The sequence below is a fragment of the Aotus nancymaae genome, unplaced genomic scaffold, assembly GCF_030222135.1.
Source record: "Aotus nancymaae isolate 86718 unplaced genomic scaffold, 86718_ANA_hifiasm-v0.15.2.pri h1tg000029l, whole genome shotgun sequence".
Taxonomy (NCBI): Eukaryota; Metazoa; Chordata; class Mammalia; order Primates; family Aotidae; genus Aotus; species Aotus nancymaae.
Genome location: NW_026988442.1, coordinates 29,509,901 through 29,527,874, shown reverse-complemented (window position 1 = coordinate 29,527,874; position 17,974 = coordinate 29,509,901). Strand labels below are relative to the sequence as shown.

Below are 17,974 nucleotides of genomic sequence, written 5' to 3'. Positions count from 1 at the left end.
CTCAATAAGTACTTGTTAAACAAATGGAGATCCCTGTGTCATTTGACCCTTTTTTGTTGTTTTTTTGAGTTGGAATCTGGCTCTGTAGCCCAGGCTGGAGTGCAGTGGCGTAATCCCAGCTAACTGCAACCTCTGCTTCCTGGGTCCCGGTTCAAGCAATTCTATCTCAGCCTCCCAAGTAGCTGGGACTACAGGCACAAGCCACCAGGTCCAGCTAATTTTTGTATTTTTAGTAGAGACAGGTTTTCACCATATTGGCCAGTCTGGTCTTGAACTCCTGACCTCGTGATCCGTCCACCTCAGCCTCCCAAAGTGTTGGGATTACAAGAGTGAGCCACCACGCCTGGCCCATTTGTCCCTTTTGTCTGTCATACTCTTTGCTTCAAACCCATGAGGCCATTTCACAGATGAGGAAAACTGAGGCAGGTGAAAGAGGACACGCCTTGCCAGCCTCCTCAGGCAAAGCACCGATGACATGGACAGCCACTGAGCTTGATCACCCCAGGTTCAAATCCCGGCTCTGCTTCTCCTTGACAGGGGACCTCGGACAAGTGACTGTGTCCCTCTGTGCATCAGTCTCCTCATCTGTAAAAATGGATGGTTATACCGAACTCTCAGGGTTGTTGCGAGAGTCAAAATGAAAGTGTTAAAGCAGGTGGAAGCCACTAAGTACCAGAAACAGTGTTCCATAAAATACCTGCTGAATTAAGGAGGTGAGAATCATTGTCCACATATCACAAGTGGGGAAACTGAGGCACAGGGAGGTAAAGCTAATTAAGCAATGGAACTGAGCAGCAAACCTAAGTCTCTTCAACTCCAGGGGCCTCTTCTGTGCAATGAAAGTAACACTGTGGAAAATTCTAGGCCTCAGGACTCCCAAGTGATGGGAGGGATGGAAGACTGCCTAGAGCGTAAGCGGATGGCCAGCCAGGAACAGCCAACCTGCATGTGGGGGACAGGCAGGCAGCAGAGACGCCCCGCCAGGGCCCACATGAAGGATGGCTGTGCCTTGCCGGTCTCCACTCTCTGACTTTCGGATATTCCATTGAGGAGAGTCTCGCTCTACCACTCTCAGTCCGTGGAGTTTGAGCAAAACTGACCCCACCTCCAGCTTCAAGGATGTTCACATGACTGAGGACCTGGCCCTGGGCCACAGGGTGTGGTGAGAAATGGCCACATGATCCAGTCACAGCCAGTGAGAGCCAGTCCAGGGCCTTTGATAGAGGTTGAGAAAGAACGCTGGGGTTTCCCTCCAGTTGCTGGGCTGAGAGGGTCATATTAGCAACAGTAGGGGTCACAGGCACAGCGGCAGTCGCGGCAGCAGTTGTAGTAATAACATAACGGCTAGTACTTACTGAGCACCAGGTGTGTTAGGTGCTGTTTAGTGCTTCACATATATTGATTAACCCCATCTTCCAGAGAGATGTGGAAGAAAGTATCATTCAAACACCTGGATCTAGCTATGCCTGAAGCAAGCTCCCCTGGAATTTTTTTATGTGACCCAATAAATTCTCTTTCACCTAAACTGGTTTTAGTTGGATTTTTGTTCCTTGCAACTGAGACAGTCCTGACTAATCCACCTGCCTTCTGGACACTATCTGGGTTTCTATCTCCCCATCATTACTGTAGCTGAGGCGGCGCGCCCATTAACTGTTTCATGCTTGTCGCTGACTCACAGGTTTCCACTGGAGTTCTTGGTTCATGCTTCCCAAACAGAGGCAGGCCCCAGGCCTGCTCCTTTTCCCATTCAGGCTGAGCGGGAGAGAGGGCGCGTAGGTGTGAGGGCGCACCTGTGTTCCAGGAAGGTGCTCCGTGGGATGTGCTTGGCCTAAAACAAAACAGACATCATTACCAGCGTCATGACGGCTATTCAGTCGTCCTCCCAAGCCAGATCAGCTGCTTTGCATAAACGGTGATCTCACCAACTCTTCCCAACAACCCTGAGAGGCGGGTATTGTCATCCCATTTGAAAGACGAGGGAAATGAGGTTCAGAGCAGCAAAGCCTGAGTCCCATAGCTCCAAGCAGCACGTCCTGCGCTCCCTAACTCCAGAGCTGTGCCCCTTCCAAGACCCGAGCTCACAGAGCCCGGGTGCCAGAACTCAGGGTCAACTTGGTTTACAATATGTGTGACAAATCTGTGTATGTAGAGTCTACGAGTGTGTGATATAGTACGTGTGTCAAATCTCTATATGTGTGTGTCTATATACATCTCGAATCCATACAAATAGAATGCAAACAAGTAGATATCCTATAGGTAGAGAATCTATGTGTATACTGAATGTGTGTCTAATATATGTGCCGAATGTATATGTATGCCAAATATACATGTGTAGAACCTATATGAATGTGGAATGTATATGTTTGTGTATAATAGGCAGGTGGACTCTATATCTGTGTAGGATATATGTGAGTGTGTCTAATATGTGTATAGAATCCATATCTACATAGGACATGACAGTGTGTGTGTGTGTGTGTGTGTCTAATATGTGTATAGAATCCATATCTACATAGGACATGACTGTGTGTGTGTGTGTGTCTAATACGTGTATGGAATTCATATCTACATAGGACATGACTGTGTGTGTGTGTGTGTGTGTGTGTCTAATATGTGTATAGAATTCATATCTACATAGGACATGACTGTGTGTGTGTGTGTGTGTGTGTGTGTGTGTGTGTGTCTATTATTTGTGTGGAATCTCTGGTTTCACCTGCCCTGTATCTCTGGGCAGCAGGTACCTTGTCTAGTGGGAAGAAACAACCCCTTTCCCCCCTCAGCCTGTACCACTCTGGACCAGCCTCTGCTTCCTGTTCTCCTCTGGCCTCCTGCAGTCACCTGGCCTCCCTGCTCTGCCCCTACCCCGACCCATTCTCCCCTTGGGCTGGAGGGATACTATTAGCACCTAGGTCAGGTCAGGGGTCTCTGCTCAGAGCCTTCCATGGCTCCCACCTCTCCTGGAGCAAAGCCAAAGTCCTCACAACAGCCCGCAAGGCCCTGCTGGTCTGGGACCTCCCTTGTGGCCTCCCTGACCTCCTAACCAACCGTCTCTTCCTCCTCCCCTTGGCTGCTGCTGCACCAGGCTCTCTGGGGCCAGGCACGCTGCAGCCCAGCGCCTGCGCGCTTGCACTTCCTGCTTTCCACGCGATCCCCTGCCCCAGCTGTCACTTCATTCAAGTCTCAGAGGACTGTCACCTCCCTGAGAGGCCTTCCCAGATTCTCTCCAGCCCCTTCCCCTGTGTGGATGTCCCTAAGATGCTCCCATGCGACATTCGCCCACCACCCAGCACAGGGCCGGACATGTAGTAGGTGACGGGGCTAAAGCAGCCGGCGACCAGGTCAGCGCTTGTCCTGTGGAACCTCCTCTCAGGCCACCCGGGACCTGCATGGCCTCACCTGGCCTCCGCCACCAGTGTCTTCCCACCAGCTCTCCCACCTCACTTCCTTCCTGTTTGGGGCTAGAAGTCACCAACAGAGCCTTTCTCTGCCTGCATTTAATGGTTTATTTTTACAAAAAGCAAAAAGGGAAGTGTCAGGAGCAGCACCCTTCACCTCCCACTCCAGGGCGTTTCTCTGTCGCTGCTGGGCCCCATGGGGAAATTCTGCCTTCTGGGACAGTCCCTCCTCGTGTGACGAACTGGTGTTCCAGGTAGCTGAAGTTTCCGGATAACTGAGGATGGCCTCTGGAATCAAGGAATGGAAAAAGTGTGGCGTGGTGTTGACTCGAACCCACCAAGGGGCTCTGTTAGGCCAGCACTTCTGTATTTTAACAGCTCTATCAAGATATAATTCACCTACCATAAAATTCACGGTGTAAGAATGCACAATTTAATGGTTTTAAGTCCAGAGTTGTGCAACCGTCACCACAATCTTTAGAACATTTCATCACCTTCCCAAACACTGCATATCCCATGCCTACACCCTATACACCCTCTCCCCAAGAAACACCAATCTACCTGCTGCTTCTTTTCTTTTCTTTTTTTTTTTTTTTGAGATGGAGTTTCTCTCTTGTCACCCAGGCTTGAGTGCAATGGCGTGATCTCAGCTCACTGCAACCTCCGCCTCCCAGGTTCAAGCGATTCTCCTGCCTCAGCCTCCCGAGTAGCTGGGACTACAGGCTTGAGCCACCACGCCCAGGTAATTTTGTGATTTTTTTAGTAGAGTCGGGGTTTCTCCATGTTGACCAGGCTGGTCTTGAACTCCTGACCTCAGGTGATCCTCCTGCCTCAGCCTCCCAAAGTGCTGGGATTCCAGGCGTGAGCCACCACGCCCGACCTCTACTTGCTGTTGCTATAGATCTGCCACGTCTGGATATTTCATGGGAATGGAATAGTGGCCTACGTGGCCTTTTGTGTCTGGCTTCTCTCACTTAGCATTCACACTGCAGTATGAATTCATAGTTCATCCTTTTCATTGGTGAATAATATTCCATTGTATGGATCCACCTCATCGTGCTTATCCATTCATGGACTGATGGACATTAGAGCTGTTTTCACTGTGCAGTTATGATGAATTGTGCCGCTATGAACATTTGTGTGCGAGCTTTTGTGCGGACATATACTTCCGTATCTCTTGGGTATTTACCTAGAAGTGGAATGTCTGGGTCACGTGGTAACTCGATCTACCCTTCTGGGGAACTGCTAGGCCATTTTCCAAATCCGCTGCACCTTTTTCCAATCCTGCCGGCAAGCTTTGAGAGTTCCAGTTGCTCACACCCTAGTCAACATTTGTTAGCGTCTGTCTTTTTTATCATGTGCCATCCCAGAAAGTGCAAGGTGGTAGGTCAGTGATTCGCCTTTATTAGTGGGAAACATTTAAAAATTGGGAGACTTTCTTATTTTTTATTTTTTGGGACAGAGTCTCTCTCTGTTGTCCAAGCAGGAGTGCAGTGGCGCGATCTCAGCTCACTACAACCGCTGCTTCCCGGATTCAAGCGATTCTCCTGCCTCAGCCAACCGAATGGCTGGGATTACAGGCACCTGCCACCATGCTGGGCTTTTTTTTTTTTTTTTTTTTTTTTGTATTTTTAGTAGAGATGGGGTTTCGCTATGTTGGCCAGGCTGGTCTTGAACTCCTGATCTCAGGTAACCTGTCCACCTCAGCCTCCAAAGTGCTGGGATTACAGGTGTGAGCCACTGTACCTGGCCTAAAAATTAGGAGAGTTTTTATCAAAATCAGGATCACTGGCTTCTCTTGAGGAAAAAGGCTTTCTGGCATGACTGGGATGCGTTCCCTGTGGAGGCTGAGTCATAGCTGCCCTCCAGGCCACCATAGTCCTCTTCCAGCCAATTCCCTTGTTGAAGGGACCTCGGGGCTCCTTTGACACTGAGGTCTGTAACGTGTGTTGGAGCCCAGATGAAGGCCACAAAGATGAAGAAACTTCATCACTTGTCCTTTCTGGAATCGACTTTCCCTCAGGCCGCCGGGGAGTTGAACCATGAATACATTTTCCCACATGGTATATCCCACATTGACACAGGGTACAGGTTAAGGATCCCTTATCCAAAATCCTTAGGACCAGAATTGTTCTAACGGTTTAGATTTGGAGTATTTGCACACACGTAATGAGATATCTTAGGGATGGGACCCGAGTCTGCACATGACATTTACTTACGTTTCATACACACCTTACACACACAGCCTGAACGCAGCTGTATAAAATTTTTAATAATTTTGTGCATGAAACAAATTTTGAGTACATTGCAGCATCAGAAAGAAAGGTGTCCCTACCTCAGCCACCCGCGTGGACAATCTGCGGTTGTTTGGCATCCCCTTATTCCTGACTCTGAATCTATATGCTACCAATAAGCAATCACTGTCTTAGGTCGACTCACACATAAGTACTCCACGGTAAAAAGCATAACATAGCATTAACGCAGTGGAAAAATAAGGAGTTCAGGGTGACCAAGCAGAACAGTGACATCGGCAGATACAGGGCTCAGCTGTAAAACCACAGCGACAACAGACAACCTTGCCTTTCACTGACCGTGTCAGGTCGGTACTTAAGAAGTTTCGGATTTGGGAGCATTTCGGATTTCAGATTTGTGAATTAGACACGTTCCACCTGTATTCTCATGGCGATCCTGGAAGGGATTCATTGTCCCTGTCTCTAGATGAGAACACTGAGGCTGCCTGAGGAGCGAGCACATAGCCTGCCTGGGTCACATGCTTCTGAGGATCTCGGCTGGGATTCAAGGCAGCTCGTCTGACCTCCCATCCCTGTGGGTTTTTGGGGTTTTGGGGTTTTTTTTTACAGAGACAGAGTCTTGCTGTGTGGCTCAGGCTGGTCTTGAACTCCTGACCTCAAGCGACCCTCCCATGTCCGCCTCTCAAAGTGCTGGGATTACAGGAGTGAACCGCTGCACCTGACAGTCCTGTGCCTTCTGTGACATTACATGGTCCCTGAGGTCCTTGGGTCTTTCTCATATCCTCACTCTGCAGTGGGGAGCCTGAGGCAAAGGTCTCTTTCTTAAAAGAATTGTGTTTGAGCCAAAAAGCCCAGAGAAGTAAGTCACCGTCTTTCCACCTCAGGATCTCATATAGTTCTGATAATTATAGGTACAGGGCAGTCTTAATTTCAAATGTACAAATCCTAGATGGACTGACTGTGTTCACTAGATTGAGTTCCATGGGGAGGGACCTTAGCTGTTGGCTCACTCCCATGGCCCTTGTGTGAAACCCTTCCGGGCACAAGATGGGGACTACGGAAATATGTGTCTGATGAATGAATGAGCTGGTGATACATTTAAAAATAGTTTCCAGCCGGGTGTGGTGGCTCACGCCTGTAATCCCAGAACTTTGGGGGGCCGAGGCGGGTGGATCACCTAAGGTCAGGAGTTTGAGATCAACCTGACCAACATTGAGAAACCCCATTTCTACTAAAAATACAAAATTAGTTGGGCCTGGTGGCACGTGCCTGTAATCCCAGCTACTTGGGAGGCTGAAGCAGGAGAATCGCTTGAACCCGGGAGGCGGAGATTGCGGTGAGCCAAGATCGTGCCATTGCACTCCAGCCTGGGCGACAAGAGCAAAACTCCATCTCAAAAAAACAAAAAATCGTTTCCAATCTTTTTCTTCATAACTTTTTTTCAGAACATTTTTTTCAGCAAAGGTGTTTTGTTAAATGTTGAACCAAACTTGCTTGAATTTATCTACGCTACTGCTTAGCTTCAAATCACAACTCCTCCCTCCCTTATAAGCAAGTTACTCGACTTCTCTGGGACTCAGTCTCTTCATCTAGAAAATGGGGACAAGCACGTACCTACCTGAAAGTCAGTGCCGGTACCTGGAGAGCTCTCAGGACACTGTGGGAATCGGAGGCTGTAGGGACAAGGGTGAATAGGGCTGCTGTCTCTGGGTGACTCAGATTCCTGCCTGCATCATGGAGAGTTCACAAGAAGGGTCATGGTGTCCCGAGAAATGACAAGGAACCAACCGGTCCGTGAACGTGAGGGGAAGTGACTGAATGGTGGTTACCATGAGCTGGAAAATGCACGCTCGGTTGAGTTGCTCAATCCATCCGGTGACAGCAAGGCCCTCGGGTACACTGGGGGAGCCAGGTACGTGCTCAGGGCCCAGTGTAGAGGGGCAGGGCCGGAATGGCAGAGGGGACTGCCGCGGCCTCGAGCTGGAGGCTCCCAAGCCCTGGAACACAGGGGGCCTTTGGAAGGAGAAGGCAGAATGCTGCCTCAGCTATTTTCGGCTTAACACTGGGGTGTCCCGCAGCCTCCCACCTGCCTAGAGGAGAAAGTCATGTTCTTCAAAAGATGGAGATCCAGCCAGGCGTGGTGGCTTACACCTGTAACCCCAGCACTTTGGGAGGCCAAGGCGGGCAGATCATTTAAGGTCAGGAGTTCGAGACCAGCCTGTCCAACACTGTGAAACCCTGTCTCTACTAAAAATACAAAAATTAGCCGGGTGTGGTGGTGCGCACCAGTAGCCCCAGCTACTTGGGAGGCTGAGGCAGAAGAATCGCTTGAACCTGGGAGGCAGAGATTGCGATGAGCTGATGGCACCATTGATTGCGCTCCAGCCTGGGCAACAAGAGCGAATCTCCGTCTCCATTAAAAATAAATAAATAAATAAATAAATAAAAAGATGGAGATGCTGGCATTGTCCCCAGACATCGGAACATTCTCAGGGGTGCGAGCTTCTGGCAGTTTATTTACTTGCTTTTGTTGAATTCTCACCTCCACAGTCTGCCAGGCTCTCTCTGCCCCAGCCATACACATGGGACCTACATGGTTCCTTCATCCTTCTCCCCAAGTTATAATAACAACACAATAACACTAATAGCTCAGATTTACTGAGCCCTTACCGTGTGCCACCATTGTGCCCATTACTTGAAATAAACTCATCTAATCCTCATAATACCCTGTGACATTGGTGGTTCGTTACCATCCCCAGTTCACAGACGGGGAGACTGAATCTCAGAACGGCAGAGTCTGAACTCCATTGAGGAGCTGGCAGGTAGGGGAGTCTCTGGCAGTCCTCCTGCCTGAACCCTGAATACATCTCCAGGCTACAAATATGCCAGGCAGCCAGATAGAGCCTCTGGTGCTCAGCCTCCCTGGCAGTGAGAGTCAGTCCCCTTGCACTACTCAGAAGGCACGTGGGCAATGTCAAGGGCAATTTGGAAGCAATCACTAACCCATAGGTTTTGGCACACTGGTCCAATCCTCAGGTAGAAACTCAACCTCAGGAGGCTTTAAAAGTAAGGAAACTTTATCATCTCAGAGACCAGATGTTTGGAAGTGGGGGGAATCAGAGATTGGTTAATTTGGCAGCTTGGTGACATCAGCAAGGACTCAGGTCCTGGAGCTGCTGCTCCAGACATCACAGTCCTTCTCCAAAAACACTTGTGAGATAAAACGTCCTTCTCCTTTTTTCTTTTATCTAAGCACTCTCATAAATATTTTTTAAGTGTGGGTGGCATTGGGAACGCCACATAATGTTTTATAAATACTTTTTAAAATTGTAGTACGAACATTTAACATGAGAGCTACCTTTTTAACAAATTTTTGAGTGTACAATATGGCATTATTGTTAGCTATAGATACAATGCTGCACGACAACTCTCTCGAACGTATTCATCTTTCATAACTGAAGCTTCATACCCACTGAACAGCGACTCCCCATTCCTGCCTCCCTCAACCCCTGGCAATCACCTTCTACAGTCTGCTTCTGCGAGTTTGGCTGCCAGAATCATGCAGCATTTGTCCTTCTGTGACTGGCTCATTTCACCCAGCATAGTGATCCAGCAATCCTACCCCAGGATACTTATCCAAAAGGACTGAAGTCAGGCTCTCAAAGAGATATTTGCAGTCCCATGTTCTTTACAGCACTATTCATAATAGCCAAGATGTAGAAACAACTCAAATTTCCATCGAAGGATGGATGAATAAAGAGAACATACTATAGAACATTATGCACCCTTCAAAAAGAAGAAAAGCCTGTATTATGCAAAGTGAAATGAGCCTCTATGTCTCTCGAAGAGCAAGGAAACCTGTCCCAGAAGCCTCCAACAAATTTCTCAGCACATCTCATTGGCCAAAACCGCATTCCATGTCCAGCCTAAATCAATCGCTGGCCTTGTTGGGGGTGGGGGCACCGTGACTGGCTTAGAGCAACGGGAATCAGTCCTGCGGGGCATGGCTGAGGCCCATCTTCCTGGAGCCCATGGGAGGGGTGGGGGCAGGGTGTTCTTGTGCAAAACGAGCAAAATCGGTTCCATTAGGAAGGAGGAAGTGGGGGGAGGGCTGAAACGGGAATAGCTCATTGCCGCTCTCAGCAAATCTGCTTCTTGCTGTCGGGATCTACTGAACTGCCTCCATTTCTGGGCTGTTTTGAACTGACTCTTCCGCTTTCTCATGCATTCTGTAAGCTCATTCATGTTCCTCTAATAAATTTCCTTTCCTCTTAAGTTAGCCAAATCTGGATCTCACGGAGGCACCAAATTTCCTAAGTGATCCTCTTCACCAAAGCATCTTTGCTGATATTTACTGAGCACTTGCTATGTGCTGGGTCTGGTGAGAAGCACTTTACTTACAGCAGAGATTCTCAACCAGGGGGTGATTTCGCCCCACAGGGAAAGTTTGGCAATGTCTGGAGACATGTGTGACTGTCACAACTCAGGGCAGGGGGTGCTGCTGGCATCTAGTGGGTAGCGAGGCCAGGGATGCTGCTAAATGACAGCATCACAACCAGGACAGTCCACACCTAAGAGTTATTTGGCACCAAATGTCATTAGAACAGAGACTGAGAAACTCACTCCTAACCAATCCTGGGGTATTTCACAAAGAAGCAGCCGGTCCGGAATGCCCACAGGGCCCAGACTGAGAACCCTTGCCTTGCACAGTTAGGCAGTGAACTACCAGAAGCACCCGCCATGTGGCCCGTCCATGCTGCGCAGTAGAGGGCTGAGGGCCCAGCCTTGGACCCCGGGAACTCGAGCCCGTTTTAGTCCTTCAGGTTATTCCACTTGCTCTCTTCCTTGTTCCAAAAGGAGCTTGAGGCAGCCAGAAGCAGTGATCGTTGCTCATATTGCCCATAAGTGAGAAAAGAAACTAGCACCACCTGAGCTCTGCGGAGGAAGAAACATCTCCTCCAGCTCTGGATATTTGAAGGGGTTCCCCATGAGACAATTTCACGTGGGGCCATGACAGTGTGGACAGTAAGATGATGAGAGGTATATTTAGAAGGGTCAGGTATTTGTCAGGATTTCTTGTAGCTGCAGGCAGTGGAAACCCAATCCAGGGTGGGTTTTAAAAAGGGAGAATGAGAAAGTCATGCCTGCTTCAGATACAGCTGGATCCAGGAGCACCGATGACGATTTTTGTCAGGGGGCTGTCTGTGCCTCTTGGCTCTGATTTGGCCCATGTCACTGGCATTCTCAGGTGGTCTCTCCTCTCAGGGTGGCACAGTGGCCTTGGCTGCTCCAAGATGACATCCTACAGTGAGCTCAGCCACCCCAAGGTAGCAATGTCCTTTCTATTTCAAAGTCACAGGATTAATCTCTTGGCCCTGATTGGATCACGTGCTCACCCCTGAACCAATCCCTGTGGTCAGGGGTCTGGGGTTTTCTGATTGGCCAGGCCTGCAGCCCTGAGTCGACCCTGGGGATGGATGGGGTCAACCTCCCTGATTCATGAAACCAAGGGGGTGGAGGCACCATAGGGGAAACTCAATGTAGTTTCCAGAAGGAGGGGGACATGTGCTGGGTGGCCCGAGACCCGCGCAAATGCAGCATCCTCACCAGCTTAGCCAACAAACCTAACCAGGACCTGCCTTGAGGCTGGCGCCAAGCCCAGAAATGAAGCTGGCACCTTCCCGCCCTCTGAGAGGAAGGGAAGATATAAATAAGTGTAACTCAAAGCAGTGCGACGTGTCCCGAAAGAAAGACACAAACAAAAGGCTACAGACGCGAGAGGTGGGCTGAGAAAGGGCACTGGGCTGGCAGGAAAGGCTTGAGCAGGAGAAAGGAGGGGGAGGCCAGGGTGTGTTTGAAAAACCAGGGGTCATCCTCATGGCTGGCTATGTGGGGAACGAGGCTCCAGAGAGCAGTCAGGGTAGACAGAGCAGGACCACGCTCACCCAGCCAGGGCGTTTGGACTTTCAGCGGGTCGCAGCGAGGAGCCATTGATGGTTTTAGAGAAGAGCAGAAGCAGGATCTGGAGTTGTGCTTTCTGAAGATGAACTCAGCAGTTGTGGAAGGAGAAGCGCTGGGACAGGGAGAGACTGAGAGGGACAATTGAGCAGCTGTCACAACTGTCCCAGGACAGGTACTGGGCATCAGAACCAGGATAAAGGTAGGGCAGACGTCTTTTCATTGTACCCGAGGGCTGGGTACATCCAGTTATGCTGAACAAAGTCCCCACACCACCATGGGTCCTCAAGGAAGCCATGGCCACCCTGGCCAGCCCCCAGCCTGCTTCTCCTGTGCAGCCTCTGGCGACCACAGCACATCCCAGCCAGGGATGGGAGTCCGGGAGAAAAGCAGGAAGGAAGTGAGAGGTCAGAACAGGTTGTCTCTGCCTGGGTGTGGACTCCCCCTGCAGCTCCTGACTCTTCTCAGGAAACCAGGATGCCAGGTGCCAATGGGCGCCCAGAAGCAATGACCAGGCAGCAGCGGGCTGAACACGATGCCTTCGGAGGTCAGCACACCACCCGATGGTCTCTGAGGCCTAGGCCCCTCCTCTCATTCTTTCTTAGAAAGATTTATACTCAGGAAGCTGCTTTCTCTACAAACCTGCTGGGCTTCCTAAATATTCACCAACGACTCATTGGCAGGATATTTTTGCTAGAGCTGCCAACTGGATTTACTGACAGAGGCACTGGGCTATGGGGCAGTGGGTGGTCAAGGGGAATATACACAGGGGAAAGTCCTGAGACAGCAGAGACCATCAAAGCCTCTGGCTCAGCTGTGGTCAGGTGGGGAAACCGAGTCCCTGATCCCTCATGAGGCATGAAACCACCAGCTCATAGCACCTGCCGGCCTCCCTATTTTCAGAGACCAAAGGTAAGAGACGTCTGGCCCAGAGTGGACTGAGCAGATCCTGAAGGCAAGAAGGACGTGCAGAAAAGGGGATGGGACCCCCACGCCTAATCGGGATTGACTGGGCTTTCGTGTTTCCAAATGCCCACTCCCCACTTAACGACAAGAGTGAACACCTCTGCTCCACCCACTACGCGCCAGGTCATGTTCCCATATGTCACATGTGTTACCTGGTTCCTGCAATAAAAATGTGCTGAGCACCAACCGTGTGCCGGATCCTGTTCTAGACACTACTCATGAACAAAATACCCAAAAGGCCGTGGAACTGACACTCCGGGGTCATCGGAAGTAAACACAGGATGTAGTATGCTAGAAGGTGATGAGTGTTTTGGAGAAAAATAAAGCACAGCTGGGAGATGTAGCTGCCACAGTGAGACCCAGTGGCACAGCACTTTGGAGGTAATGATGACCAACCACTCCCATTTGGCAAATGAGGATGCTGGGACACAGAGAGGCCAAGTGACTTGCCCAGGGTCGAAGAGCTACAGAGGCAGGATTCGAACTCGAGTCATCTGGCTCCAGAGTCCTGGCTCCTGACAAGGACTCCAGGTTCTCTGACTTTAGCACAGCTGTCACCAGAGCCTCAAGATGGGGAAGGCCTTGCAGAGGGGCAGGCAGCCCTGGAGGAGGTTGAGAGTCGCTTTAGCATCGGACCAGCTCCCAGACTGCAGGCCTTGCAATGGGAGGCATTTCTCCTCCCTGAGCCTCAGTTTCCACCTCTGCAAAATGGGGAAGTTGCAACCCCCGGCACGGAGTGGGGGTTCCTTGAGGTGGTGCTGTGGAACTGCTTCCTACCACTGGCCACAGCCACCCCCAGCACCTCTCAGGCTTGCCCTACAACCTATTTTTCACCCACAGCCAAAGGCATCACCATGAAACACACCATGTCACGGTCCCAACAGAGCCCCCCATGGCTGCACCTCACCTCTGACCCTGGCCTGTGGGTGGCCCCTGGTGTCCTCTCACCTCCCCTCACTCCCAACCTCCTACCTGCTCCTGTGGATCTGCCAGCTCCGTCCTGCCCCCGAACTTGGGCACCCGCCATTCCCTCTGCCTGAAGCCCCCTCCCTCACCTATCAGCCACGAGTGGAACTCAGCCGAACTCTGAGACAGAGGCTTTCCTGCCCCCTTGGTATCAAGATGCTCCACACACAGACCCCTAGGGAGGTGGAGCCACAGGGACAGGGACAGGCTCAGACACACACGGGCACGCAAACCAAATCTGCTCAGAGCTGCATGCAGTCCAGAGGTACAGAGAGACACATGGCGCCAGACGCACAGTCACAGCCACAGCCACGCCCTGGGAGACACACAGACACCCCAAGCCACAAGGCTGTTCAGACACACTGGCCACGGGTGTGCAAGATGTGCATGGCCACACTCAGAGACAGACACACGCGCCCTCGCCCCCACACACACATGCACAGGCACACCCAGGGAGCCGCAGGCCAGCACCAACGCGGCCCAGGACACCCAGCCACACACGTGCACACACACACTTCCCTCTGGCGCCCGGAACCGCCTGTGCCAAGCGTCCTAGGACAGGGACTGCCTGCAGCCAGCCTTGGCGGGAAGGTGTCCTGGAAAACAATACCTCTCCTCTCCCACCGTCGGCACAGACTCAAGGACCCATTGTCAGCCTGGCGCACACCACCGGGCAGCCTCTGCACAGCCCTCCTGGCGGGCATGCCTGCACGTGGGGGCGGAAGGCTGGCGGCTCCCCAGGCCCACCTGCTCCCATCTGCCCACCGGGGACCCTGCCTCCTCCAGTGCCTCCTGCCTGGTCCTGCAGACCCCGGAGGGCTTAGCTCCCTGGCCCACTTTCCCTCCCCAACCCCTTGGGACTTACGCACTCTCCTCACAGGGTAGCTGGGGCGTAGGAGGGGCAGGATTTGGCAGGTTAAAGTGTGAAATCTAGATTCAAACACACACGCTCTGTGATCTGGGGCAAGTCACTTCCAGTGTCTAAGCCTCGGTTTCCTCATCTGTAACATGGGGTAATGCTAGCACCTACCTCACAGAGTTGGAGGCATAATGAATTGAGTCACAGCATACACAACACTAGGGCAGCAGGTGCGGCCTGGGATCTGGGAGGCCCAGGCTGCAGCGACAGCCCTGCCACTCTCTCACTGGGCCTTGGGCCGTTGACATCACCTCTCTGCCCCTCAGCCTTCTCACCTTGGAAGTGGGGATGGTCACTGGCCCCTCCTTTCAGAGGTGTTCCTTCTGCGAGACTCATACACGAAGGGCTTAGGGTGAGCCTGGCACACAGTAGGTGCTCAATCAGTGCTGGCCATGGTCATTATTGGAATGGACTGAGGCTTATTTATCCACTTATTCCTTCTTTTCATTTCTTTGGCCAGTCTTTCCTGTGTACCTACCCATGTTGTAAGCTAAGCAGTTCACCCTAAAGTTGCTCCACCCCTTGTGCCCCAGTGGGCTCTTGTTAGATGTTTGTTGACTGACTGAATGAGAGGAGGCAATGCAGAGACCATCACTACCTCCAGGCAGCGCGAGGACACTGGTTGAGTGTTCAGGGCCCTGGGTCAGCCTCTTACGGCTTGTGATGCCGGGCCAGGAACACAGACCCCTGCTCCACAGCAAGGCCATGATGAAGATGAGGCAGGGTGAAAACACAGAAAGTGGCACTCAGTGAACACCAGGGCCACCCTGCCAGGGGTGCCACAATCTTCTCAGGACCTTCTCAGATGGCACCGACTTGAGCAGCCACACCCGTCCTCGTCCCCTCACCGTGCTTGGCTCATTTCCTCAGAACACGCTCATCAGCCGCTGGCTTCACGGCTTGCGCTCATTGGCTGGCCCAGTTTGCTGTCTGCTCCCCCAGACCAGGGTCCCTTGACCTTGGCTTGACTGACATTGGGGCCAGATCGTTCTGTGCCCTGGCTTTGTAGGATTGGTTCAGCGTCCTCCTTGGCCTCTCCCCACTAGATGCCGATAGCGCACTCCCTCCACCCAGCCGTGACAACCATACGCATCTCCAGACGTAGCCAAGGGTCCCTTGGGGAACAAAACCGCCCCTAGTTGAGAACCACTGGCTGAGACAACGAGCTGCCAGAGGGCAGGGATTTGGATTTGTTTGGCTCCTGCTGTATGCCCTTGTGTATACAGTAAGCATCATACATACCTGTGAGTGCATCCTGAACAGGTGCATCTCACCGACTCGCGCTGCTCCCCTTTGCTGGAATGCGTTTCCACCGCCGCTTTCCGGTGCGCTCCTGCTCATCCTTCAAGACCCTGGTAGAGAAATTATATGAGAAAGTGGGCCACGCAGGGACTGCGTGAACAGGAAAGAACCTACCATGCACCGCTAGGAAAGGGGCGCCCACGACCCTACTCCCAGCCCAGTGTGGCCACATCTTCCCATTTCTCAAGAGAAGCCAGAGGAAAGGATTTTAGGTGAAATCTCCTGGCATTTCAGATGTTGGCAACTGAATCATGTTAAAAAAAAAAAAAAAAAGTACTTCAAGGGCCAAATGAAACATATCTCCAGACTGGATTTGGCCCGCAGCAGCTGTCACGGAGGTCTGCTCCAGGAGGCTTGATGGGTACAAACACCTTCGAGTATCACGAAGCTGAAACAGTTCTTCCTGGTATCACCCGCGTGCCCTTTGTTGTAGCAGTTGCGGGAGGGGTTCTCATACAGCTGAGGCAGCTCTGATGGGAGACAGAAGAGCAGAGGTAGCGCCCCCAGCTCTGAGCCGCACCCGCAGGCAACTGCCAGCCCACCCCAGACCAGCTCCTTTCCCAGCTCAGCCCAGGGACTCTTTACCCAGGGTCCAGGGTAGGGATGGCAGTGTGGGGAGGACTCATCCTGGGGCCGTGAGAAGCCTGTTTATGGCTCCAAAATTCCTACGCACCAGGCCCAGGGGGAAATTAGTGCTCGTTTGAGGCTATTCACCTCCAAACTCCTTAGTCTCTCCAAGAAATTAAAAACAGGGAAACTGAGGCAGGACTGGGCCTCATGGAGACCTGGGCCTGCAGGCCCTGGGCAGGCTTGGAGGCAGCCAGGAGACTGACTTCTCCGAAAAGTCCCTCGTATTCAGGAACTGGCTGGGTGCTGGGGAGTGAGAACACCAGGGGTCTCCTGTTCTCCGAGTCTTCTGCCCCATCCAGGAGCTCCTCAAGTGGAGCTGGAACAGAACTTTCCAGAAACAGAAAGTTGAGAAATCGCCTCTCTGGAAACTCTGAGCCTCCTTGATGGGACTTGCATTCTGCTTTGGGGGAGAATGTGGGACTGCGGGACAGGAGAGCGGGGCACGATCCCCAGTCCTAAGCCCCGATGTGGGCTGGAGATCCTCAAAGCCAGGGCCCTTCTCGAGAGTCCGATGGGCCCCCCAGCCATTTCTCTCACCCAGACCCCAAGTCAGACCGGACACCGTCACCGTCGTCCTGGGGTCAAGAGTCCCGCAGACCAGAATTCAAAGCCTCGCCCCGCTGCGAGCTGAGGCAGGCCCCTTGGGCTCTGTGGCCTCATTTCTGCCTCTGTCAAATGCATCCTTCCGTTGTAGGAATTCAACCAGCACGTGACACGGGGCTGGTGCTGGGCAGAGGAGAGAGGAAGTGACAGTTGGTGAGCATGCACCCTGGGCTGGCGCTAAACCCGCCACCCACGTCCTTCTTCCCTCCTCACCACCCAACCCTGCATTTGTTCATTCAACAAACATTGGCTGAGTGCCCACAACGTGCCAGGCTCTGAAGATTAGATGGACGACACGTAGAACTGGACTCTGCCTGCTGGGAGCTTGCAGCCTGGCCAATGGGGAGTCGTCAAGCCCCCAAACGATTGAGTCAAGTAGTGGTCAGTGTTACGGGAAAACATTCACGCAGGGTGAAGGGGTAAGGCGAGGGGAGCAATTTGGAATGGGAGGCAGAGCATCACTCATGGGGCCATTTAAGCAGACGCCCAGGTCAGGAGAGGGAGGAAGCCCTGTGGCTCTCTGGAGGAAGGATGCCGAAGGCAGCAGAAACAGCAAGTGCAAAGGCCCTGAGGCAGGCGTGTGTTTAGCATGTTGGAGGAACAAAGAGGAACCCAGCGTGGCAGGAGGAGAGGGAACCAGGGAGTGAGAGGAGGTGGGCCGGGCGCGGTGACTCACGCCTGCAATCCCAAGCACTTTGGAAGGCTGAGGTTGGGGGATAACTTGAGCTCAGGAGTTCAAGACCAGCCTGGGCAACGTGGCAAAAGCCCATCTCTACAAAAAATACAAAAATTAGCCGGGCGTGACGGCATCTGCCTGCAGTCCTACCTACATGCGGGGCTGAGGTGGGAGGATGGAAGCTGTAGTGAGATGCGTTCACACCACTGCACTCCAGCCTGGGCCACAAAGTGAGACCCTGTCTCAAAAAAATAAAAAATAAAAAAGAGAGAGAGAGATGAGGTTGTAAGGAAAGCTTAAGAAAGATCTT

General features: G+C 52.0%; 1 long non-coding RNA gene across 1 annotated transcript; it reads right to left on the bottom strand.

The window, feature by feature from the left end:
* Positions 1-15,712: 15,712 nt before the first annotated feature.
* On the bottom strand, positions 15,713-17,036 carry LOC105727406 (uncharacterized). Its single transcript, XR_001109764.3, has 3 exons — positions 16,923-17,036; positions 16,033-16,225; positions 15,713-15,805 (listed from the first exon to the last, which is right to left on the bottom strand). It is a non-coding gene; the product is annotated as an uncharacterized LOC105727406 (long non-coding RNA).
* Positions 17,037-17,974: the final 938 nt, after the last annotated feature.